Here is a 10,133-nt window from a genome sequence, read left to right on the forward strand (position 1 = left end):
TATATTTAAGAGTTAAGTCCCCGAACTGCCATGAATTGAAAGGACTAAATACATTACTGTATGTATTCAAAGCACCTTTACATTCTTGGAGATTAACAGAAGAACAGATGTAGTTTATATGAAGTTTAATCTTTCTTGAGTTTATAACGATACAAAATCTTATTTTAAAATAATAAATTTCTTTTCATTCAAACTATGTAGTCTATAAATTTCAATACAACTGGTAAATTTCCCCATGATGAGTTGCATAATTATTATCATGTTGCAAGATTTTAAAGTAAAATAGATAACTGATGAATATATTTATATTTACTTGATACATTTATTAGTATCATATTTTGTTGTATGACATAAAACTCCTGTCTGGTTGTATAAGACTATTAAATTGTAATTTTTGTAACATAAATATTATGAGATTGTGGAGGAGTACTTTATTCTATGTATGAAATTCACTGTTTAATAAAAATGATATATTTAGAATATTTAGATATTGTTGTGTTCTGTTATTTCAATACACAACCCATCAGAGACACCTGTGAAAGGATCATTATTTGTTTGCCAAACAGAATATATCAATAGGCCAGTTATCACTGTTTCAAAATGAATTGAATTGATCTATATGTAAAATAAGTCAATTATTGTTAGGAAAAATAAAATAATTGTATAATGAATGGCTAAAATCTTCAAGCTTGTAAATTCTTTTACTCCAGGACAGCTTACACTGCTGAAAGTGCTGATCAACAAACAATTTGCTTATTCTTATCAATAGGTGGCGCTTTCCCCCTTCCTCTCAGTCTGTACTGACTCCAGGTGGACTCAAACTTTCACCAGATTCGTGAGTTTTCAATATTACTTATAAAACAGCAAACATTCTAACTTTGGTAAATATTCTCAAGCCTTTACAGTTCACATCATCGCTAGCTCTTTTATTGTCCTTTGATAAATAATCTTATTTGGGCATTTGTGATTAAGCTTAGAGAAAATGTGAGTTTTTTACCACGTGTAAACATTTAAAACAAGTATCATTTTCTTTCTTGAATCTTGCAGTATTCTTCATTTATTCCATGGGAAAACTTCTAGGATGCAGAATTATGAAATGCCTAAAAGAGAAGGATGCTTCAAATTCCAATATCTCGATAAACGTAATTTCTAAGTGAATAAATTTGTCAAGAAATGACTCACATGGAACTGCATATAAACCACATCTGGCATATAGACCAAGAGTGGAATGCACAATTAGGACAACTCAGTCAAATAGATGTCTAAAAGCACAACTATATTTACAAATTGTATTTAATTTTATATTTATTCTCACTGGAGTTTTGTAGTTCAATCAAACCCAAAAATTAGGGTTTATTCACAGTCTTTCTAAGTGATAGATTAAAATACATTTTGTAATTTTAAATACAGGATAATTTAAAAATTTATCAGAGTACATGTTTTATATTCACACTAAAATATCTATCTATAAAATGTTTCCCTTCAACAAAGCATACATTTAAGTATAAATATATACTGCCAGATTTCTAACATCAATTTAATAAACGATAGTAATATAATCTCTTTTTCTGATTGCTTAAAAGATTATCAACTACTGACACATGTATTAAAATTTCAGTGAAGAACATGATAATTTTCTGTTTAGAGTGACAATGCTACAGTTACTAAAACATTCTATCTTGGGAAAAAATAAACATCAATGTCCGATGACATTGTATATTTAATGCTCAATTAAAATATATGGTTCCTAAACTTGATTTTTTTTCTCTAATTTTATTTTCCTCTCTATATTTTTTATAGCTTGATGTTGTCCTTGTTTTGCTGTGTTAAAATGAAAATTTCTCATAATACAGATATATTGGCATTAGAAAAGTATAACATGTTGCAAACTGCATCACTATAAACACTATGGTTTTTCCTGCATTGTGAAGCCACATGATATATTTGTAGGAATTGAATATGAAATTTTAAAGTATTATTTTCTGCAATGCATATAGCCTAATTCAAGATATAGTAATAACATTAAAAATTAAATTTAAATATTAGTTTTTCTTCACAAAGGAAACATAATTATATATGTTACCAGTAATTCTTCTTATAATGTATAATGTTTTAGTGATTTCACCCTCTTAACATAATTCTCTCTAAAAACCTATGATAATTATCAAAGTGGGTTCCATCACTTCCCCCATAACTCAAACTGATAATCTTGGTTTAATTTGCATATCTGTGCTTCATCGCTTCCTTTTCCCCATAAGACAGAAATAGATAATAATAAATTCAAAATGATTTTAAATTGTTTTAGAAATTGAAGAGTTTACCAAAAATACATTCTTGAATTGGTCTTATATATTTTTTTTTAAAATCCATTAATGTTGTACCTTTTAAGTATCTTACTAAATAGTGTTTGTTATACTTTGAACATCTTCTGCAGTAAGAACAAAGCACACTATGTTGGAATGCAGCCCCATGGGGTGTTTATTATACACAGGCTTATGCTTTAAAGTGCATCACTCTTTGCAACTCTAGGGTTTTACATATATAGAGCCTGACATTACTAGATAACATTATGAGATGGATCTAGTACAAATTCTATCCACTCCAAATGTAAAAGGATCACAGTAACGCTGATAAATGTCAAGCATCAGGAGTCCTATGCTTAAACAGTCTTGAAGAGACAGAAACGGATATGATAGGCATAGCCCTCCATTATCAGGACAGCGATGATAAAGTACAACACTTAAGAGATTTTACTAACAGTTTAAGAGTTCTGGCACGGTACAGACTGCGTATAATGAGGCTTCTAAATGTTCAGCTCACACAACTTGCATTTGAAGAGATAAAATACTTTACAAACTCTATTTCATTAATCTTCACAATATCTCTGTGAAGAATTATGAACACCAATCAACAGATTACAGAGGGTTGGCATTGAAATGTTGAATGAATTCCCAGTCCCCTCAGAGAGAGCCTTGGAGATTCTCCTTACAATGAAGTTATATGTTTAATACCACTGGCCTTCTAGACAAAATTAATATGTTAAACAGCACAAAGAATCAATATGTTATACTTTGTTCAGTACAAGCAAAGTGAAACTTCTCTACAAGGACAGCAAAAACTCTCAGTTTTGAATTTAATAATACATTAAAGCAATATTTTATTGCTATGTTATGAGAATATTTACAAATATGTACTTTAAGAAAGGTATTACAAATTGACTCCTTTCAAAGCCTATTCTAGTGGGCATATTAACGCCAGATACGAATTTCAATCTTGCAGTAAATTAGTCTAATCATATTATTAAATAACCATTCATGTGACTTTAACAGCACATGGTTTGCATTGTATTATTAACAGCTCTTCAAAAGGCCCACAACATTATCGCCATCAATAAATTGTTATTGACCACTTACTGTGGATAGCTTGAGTTTTTGAAAGATCACATTGCTTCCAATTTGTTAAGCTAATCTTTTATAGATTTATTTTCATGTTGACAAACCAACTGCTTGTTATATCCATAGGGCAAAACTTAGTCTAGGCTTCCAAAAATTTTTGAATCTTTTTAACAAATGAGTTTTTAAATGTGTTTGATAACCTACTATTGGGTAATCATTTTAGAAAATGTAAAAGATAGTCTGACAGCAGATAACTCTAGTAAAATGAGAAACTTCAGACATTAAGAGCCAATGGGGTCATTACATAACAAAACACCATCCCCACAGCAGTCATTTGTCAGAGAGGCACCAGAGACACCACAAACTCTTTCTGGTGCTCTTCAACACCCACCAGAACTAGTTGATAAAGCCTATCTGTTGGATGCGCCATACATCTTAAATACAAGATGAAGAGAAATCATGCTGACAGGGTTGTAGAGAATCCCCTTGTCTGGGTGGTCCTTATGGTTACAAATGGTGTTACACCACCTTCTGTGAGGTAGAGGCTTCAATGGTAAAACCTAGGTTTAAAAAAAAAATGCTGTAAGTACTACTATTTAAAATACCAGTCTGACAGGCAAGATTTGCCCAATGGCTGTAATGACGGTATGACAATTATAGGGTAACACATACTCTCTCATTGGAAGTAATGCCTAAAAGGAAACCATGCATATTATGGTAAATCCAGTCTAATACCCATGACTAAAGAGATTTTTGAACGTAGTGTAAGTGGGAAAGGAGCTAAGATGGCAGCTTGGCTCAACTGACAGAACATCAAACAATGTAGTAAATATCTATGTTTATACTCACAGACAAAGGTTAACTCTCAGGCTTAGACACAGAAACTTCTCTTTGCAGTGATGGAGATAAATGAAGGACTCATATCTACACAAGATCTAAAAATAAAGAATATTTAAGGGCTCAGCCCTAGACAAGAGATTTCCACCATCCCTTAAAATATCAGACAATGTTGTGGAAGAGACTGTAGAAATTTCTCAGTTGTATACAGCGAAGGTAAACACAAACTCACAGCAACTGTCTATACTAACACTGGGTCCACAGAGCTGCACTGTCCTGTCCATCAGCTATGGTGGGCAGGGGAATATGAGAAGTCCTTTCAATGTATTGTTGATCTATTGAAAATGTACAGACTCTAGATGAGGAGGAGGCATAATATGTAGTTGTCTGCTGACTGGTGATGCCACCAGGCTCTAATAGTTTGTTCCAAACTCAGCATGACACAAACAGTCCTGATCTTTTGTTGTTGTTGTTGTTTTGGGGGAGTACACTAAATAAACACAAGAAATACAGGACAGAGTATTTATAATACTAAAGATGAGGAAAAGCTAATATTGTATTAAGAATTAAGTAAAAATGCTAAGATCCATAAGAAATGTGAATTTTCAAACTACTTTCTACCAATGTGGATACAATGAACAAGTATGATCTGCTCAGTTTTATAACGTGTTATTTTGCCAGTTCTGCAGTCTTCCATTACCCCAATTCAAGCAGGGCATCCAGTAGAGCTGCAGAGTTTTTGACCTTATTAGTTATTTTGGCTTAGATAAGGGACTCACTTAATTGTCTTATTATACCAACTTTACTATATAGTATATATACTAGATGCTGTATATAGTAGCCCTGTGGGCAACATAACCTCATCTCTCATCCTGACTCCGCTGATACTTTAATTCAGTGTCTATATAGCAACTAAAGTGATTCCTTTTATTTAATTATAATATAATTACATTGCTTGCCCTCTCCTCCCTCTTACCTCTCCTTTGTTTGCCCCTCCAAAATTTACTATTTCTTCTTTATTCTTTACCCATTGTTACACATACATGGAAATAAATAAACAAATAAATATATAAATATACAATCTACATACTCCATTTTGTGTTGTATATATGCATAAGTTTATAGGATTGATGATTTTGTATTAGAAAAACCAGTGGGGTGGATATCCCTATACAAGATTAATTATGCCTACAAGGTAAATTGTTATTTTCTTTTGCTCTTTATATGTGAGTGTAAGCCTATGAAATTTCTTCCTTCTAGGTTAGGAAATTAACTGGTGTTGGAATTGTTCAAGTCCATCATGTTTTTTTTTGTTTGTTTGGTTGGTTGGTTGGTTGGTTTGATTGGTTTTTGGTTTTTTTATTTGCTTATTTATATTTTTTGATAACCCACAAAGCCTAATTACTAACACCACATGTCCATGAAAGTTGATTCTTTTGAATATCTAGGACACTTGAGGTGTGTGGAATTTTCTCTCAGCCTGAAATGAGTTTGGCACCCTTTTTGTGTTGTTATTTTATTTTTCAATGTTTATTCTTTTATTAATTTATTCAGATTACAACTCATTTGTTCTCCAATCACTCATATTCTCCCATTCCTCCTACCCTTCCACGCCCACCCAATTACCCTCCCTTAGATCCATGTTTGAGGAGGATTTCCTCCTCCACTTTATGGTCACAGGCTAAAAAGTCTCATCTTGATAGTTTGCCTATTCTTTCTTTGAGTGCCACAAGTGCTCCCCACCAAGGGGAGGTCATCAAATATGGGCCACAAGAGCTCATGTCAGAGTTAGTCGCTGCTCTCCATATAACTGTGGAGGGTACCCTATCCATTGGCTAGATCAGAGTAGGGGTTCAGTGTTTACTACTTGTTTTGTCTTTGGTTAGTGCACTAGTTTGAGCAGACACCCCTGGGCTCTGATGCACCACTTATGATGTTGTTCTTGGGCCACATAATACTGATCCTGCACTCTTCAAAGGCACCCTTTATTATAATAAAAATGCAACATTTTATACTCTTCTAAATGTAAGGTGCATTGCTACAAACCTTGAATTGTTAAGACATCTTGACTACAATCAAATAAATCAGTTCTTGCTTTTCAGAATATATTTATTTCTTAAGTCATCTTCATATCAGTAAAAGTAAACTGTGCTGTAGTTAATATCAAAAGTGCACAGAGCATACTCTGCCAATTACTTAATCTCATTAAAAAATAGTACTCTGCATTTGACACCTGTCAAAAACTTAGTTGACAGACTTCTTTTTTTCACTCTACTACACCTTCTAAGAATCAAATCAATGTGTCCAATTTATTATTCATAATTTGCAGAGCATACTTATGGCTTCATTCTATATTTATCTTCTATTTTCTCATCATGGAATTTCAGTGTTTACCAGACGTAAAAGTGAAAATTATACTACTTATCCATTCTTTTGTGTAGAGAGCTTATTTAAGACATTTATTAATAAATAGAAAACTGGACAAAAATACCAAGAAATGTAGCTCCACTTTTAAACAATGATCAAATGAAGAAATATTTTTATTTGGCTTTACTATAAATATATAGTAACAGTTATGTAGATTTGCCACACGGCCCACCTATATGAATAACTCGCTCGTTAATTAGGTTAAACTGTGTAATAGTATCATCCAGCTTGAAAAATTCCTTCTCCTAAGTAAATCACCTTAGACAGAAGGGAAATCACTCAAAACAACTTCAGGAATTCCCTGAAACTGAAAAGATTCAGAAGGCCTATGACAATAGCACATAGTGAACCATCCAAATGGACCCATTATTTTACCTTGTTCCACTTCTAGAATGAGCCTTATGCAGAGCAAATGGGACAAAGAGAAGTCAGACTCAGCAAGGCTTAAAAGGCAGAACAAATGAAGTTGTTCACCAAATTACCAGCTGTCTGTGGATACATTCACTGTACATTGAAAATCTACCACAGGTCCATGAGACCCATATTTCCCACTTGATTGGGCTTAAGCTTAATGATTTCTGTTGATTACTAGCTTCCTAGTCCTCCAGAAACTGGGACCACCGATGTGTCTGGGCTTGTAAAGCTAAGACCTTCTTCCAGTGGATCTGAAGATCCAACCTAGCACAGGCAAGCATGCCCAAGTATATTTAAATTGTGTGAACTGAATGGCACAATTAAATGATTTGTATTAGGAAAGATACCTGCTTATGTCAAAGTGTGGCCTCTAAGAAGGCTATCCAATTTACCATCATGGTAACATCTTATAAGAGAAAGCCCTAGCCATCCCCAGTACATGATGGAAGAGGTATTCTTAGGCCCACACTATGATCCTATCAGAGAATAGTTAGGAAATGGCAGAGGAAGCTGTAGATACAACAAAGAGTTGATAACGTCTGGACAGCAAATCCAATCAGTAGAGCTTGCAAGGAAATGCCTTAAATACAAGACAGTCTCTGCCTCTCTTCTACTTGCCCCTTTGTTCTCAATTGTTGAGAAAGTAAATTCAAAATTAAAATTATGCACTTTAATACCAAACTAGTAAACGGTAAAACTCATTGGTAAAACCCCTTTGAGTGACTTCTTAAACCTAAGAAAATTGTTCTGGTTCTTATTTTGTGTGAATTTTATTCTGGGAAAATAAACTTTATCTCAATAGAAGCTAAAAAAAATCTATAGCAAAAAGCCTTAGTCATTGTTCAATGTATTCTTACAACTATCAGGACTGTTGTCAGAATATTTTTGACAAAGAAAATGTCTCTGAATTATTACCCTAGCCTAAGTACAGTTAACAACTTTTTAAATATTTTGTCAACATATATAAATGTATATAGAGATAAATTATTTTACTATTCTTTTTAACTATACATACACATATACAAATTGTGATGCAGATAGAGTATATGCAAATATTTTCATGTGTGTTTAGAGATAGGTGTGTTTGTGTGCACATACCAATATGTGTGAAATTCCACTCCCAATGAAACATTGATTAGTTTCTAGGTCAAATTGTAAATGTAATTCTTAAATGTTTCAACAGAATTGGCTTATTCTCCTATATGGGCTTCAAGAGAAAGCCATCCCAGGATGTCTCATGCCTAGACTAAGCTTCTCAACTGAGGTGTACTTCCCTTTTGTCCTTGTGTTATTTAATAAGATCAAAGAAAGTTGTTCTCCTTCCCCTGATATTTGGAGTCAACTTAATGTACTCTTTGGCTGCTGCAGTAAAAGGCAGTAGTGAGATTGGATTATACTCTTAGCTTCTATAGCCAGATCTTGGTGGAACTAATAATAACCAAATATTCACTTGGAGACCTCAACATGCTACAGGGTCAGCTCTTTTTTCTGTTCACAGCTATCTTCAAAATTGAGAGGGCTTTATACCGCCTGATAGGGGATAAAAGAGGAGACAGTCTTTGCTCAGTGAAGAATGCTCTTCCCCATGAACCAGTCAGGTCAGGTAGAAGTAGAAATTTCAAAACACCAAAATATAGCTGGCTATCTACAACTCAATGGAGACTTCCAGCCTTCTGGGCCATAGCGTGCCCTCAGACACATCCAGCCATGGCTCCTACTCTTTCGTCTAACCCTTGAATAGGTCCTCCTCCTCTCATAGTCTCATGTTTCATTACGTGTTCAAAACCAGTTAATCTATATCACCCATCGTTCTTTTGAAAAACTATTCCTAACCTGCCTGTCTCCTTTCCCATATCACCCTTTAGGGTCTCCTGAACCTGAGACCCCTCTATGGCTTGGAGCCAGACATATGGTGCCTTTCTGGTTGCAGAGTCGGCACCTCCATTCAGCAGGAAGTAACTAAAGGAGACCATCAGTTCCTCCTATTATCAATAAAAAGCTGAGATGTTACATGGGACCAAGTACTTAGGCAACAGGGAAACAGCCTGTCCAGGGAAATAAAAACTACATGTTATGCACATCTCAGGAATCTGATCCAAGACCACAGCATTCTATTATCTTAACTTCAGAGTATCTTGTCTTAAGAATAGAAATCCCCTCCTAGAAATTTGTTTGTAGCAGTTCCCTTCCCCCCCTAATGCTCTACTGCTCCTCTCCCACTCACCTTAAACCGTCCTATAACAACCCAAACTCCTCTTTTTAATACTGCTTTTCTCTCTTTACAGCCTGGCAGTTGGTGCTTCAATAAAGCTTCTTTCTTTGGCATTAATGGTCATTGCTCCCCAATCATAAAAGCCCGAAATTGGAAACACTCTAGGTGCACATCAATAGACAGATGGATATAAAAAACAAATATTCTATGTATTATATTACTTGTGGATATTAGTTTTAATCCTTCAATAGGCATGTTACTATCCATATAACAACAGAGATTAAGTATAGTTTAAAAGTAACTAGGGGAGGATCTCCCAAAGAAAGAGAAATAGAATATATGTTATGGAGAAACAGGAGGGCGACTGCAAGTGGAGTATCAAACAGAGAGTAGAGGAACTAAAGTGTTAATGGAGAGAATATGAAGAAAGACAGATAATATTAAAGATGACATGAGGGGTCGTATGAAAAACTACTACAGTGGCAGTATCTATCTACCTATCTATCTATCTATCTATTTATTTATCTATGTGTAAAGGTAATTTTTATTTGTCATATAGAATTGTTGTCTTAGAGGCTTATTAGATCAATCTGCTAACCTAGGCCTAGAGTGTTTTCAGTGTCTGAGACTTACTTCTGAATAAATTTACCTTTTATAACTCTTTCTGAACTCTGGGTTGTTGGTTCAACTCAACTCTTCTGGCTCAAACTCCTCTGCAAGCTGACTGAATTGCTCTGCTGAGGCTCAGACCTACTCTGGCAATCTGTTCTAATGTTCTGGCTTCCTCTCATTTTCTTGCTAGTTCTATCGTTATCTATGTCTAGCTTGTTCTCTCTCTCTCTCTCTCT

The sequence above is a fragment of the Acomys russatus genome, chromosome 18 (assembly GCF_903995435.1).
Source record: "Acomys russatus chromosome 18, mAcoRus1.1, whole genome shotgun sequence".
NCBI classification, from domain to species: domain Eukaryota; kingdom Metazoa; phylum Chordata; class Mammalia; order Rodentia; family Muridae; genus Acomys; species Acomys russatus.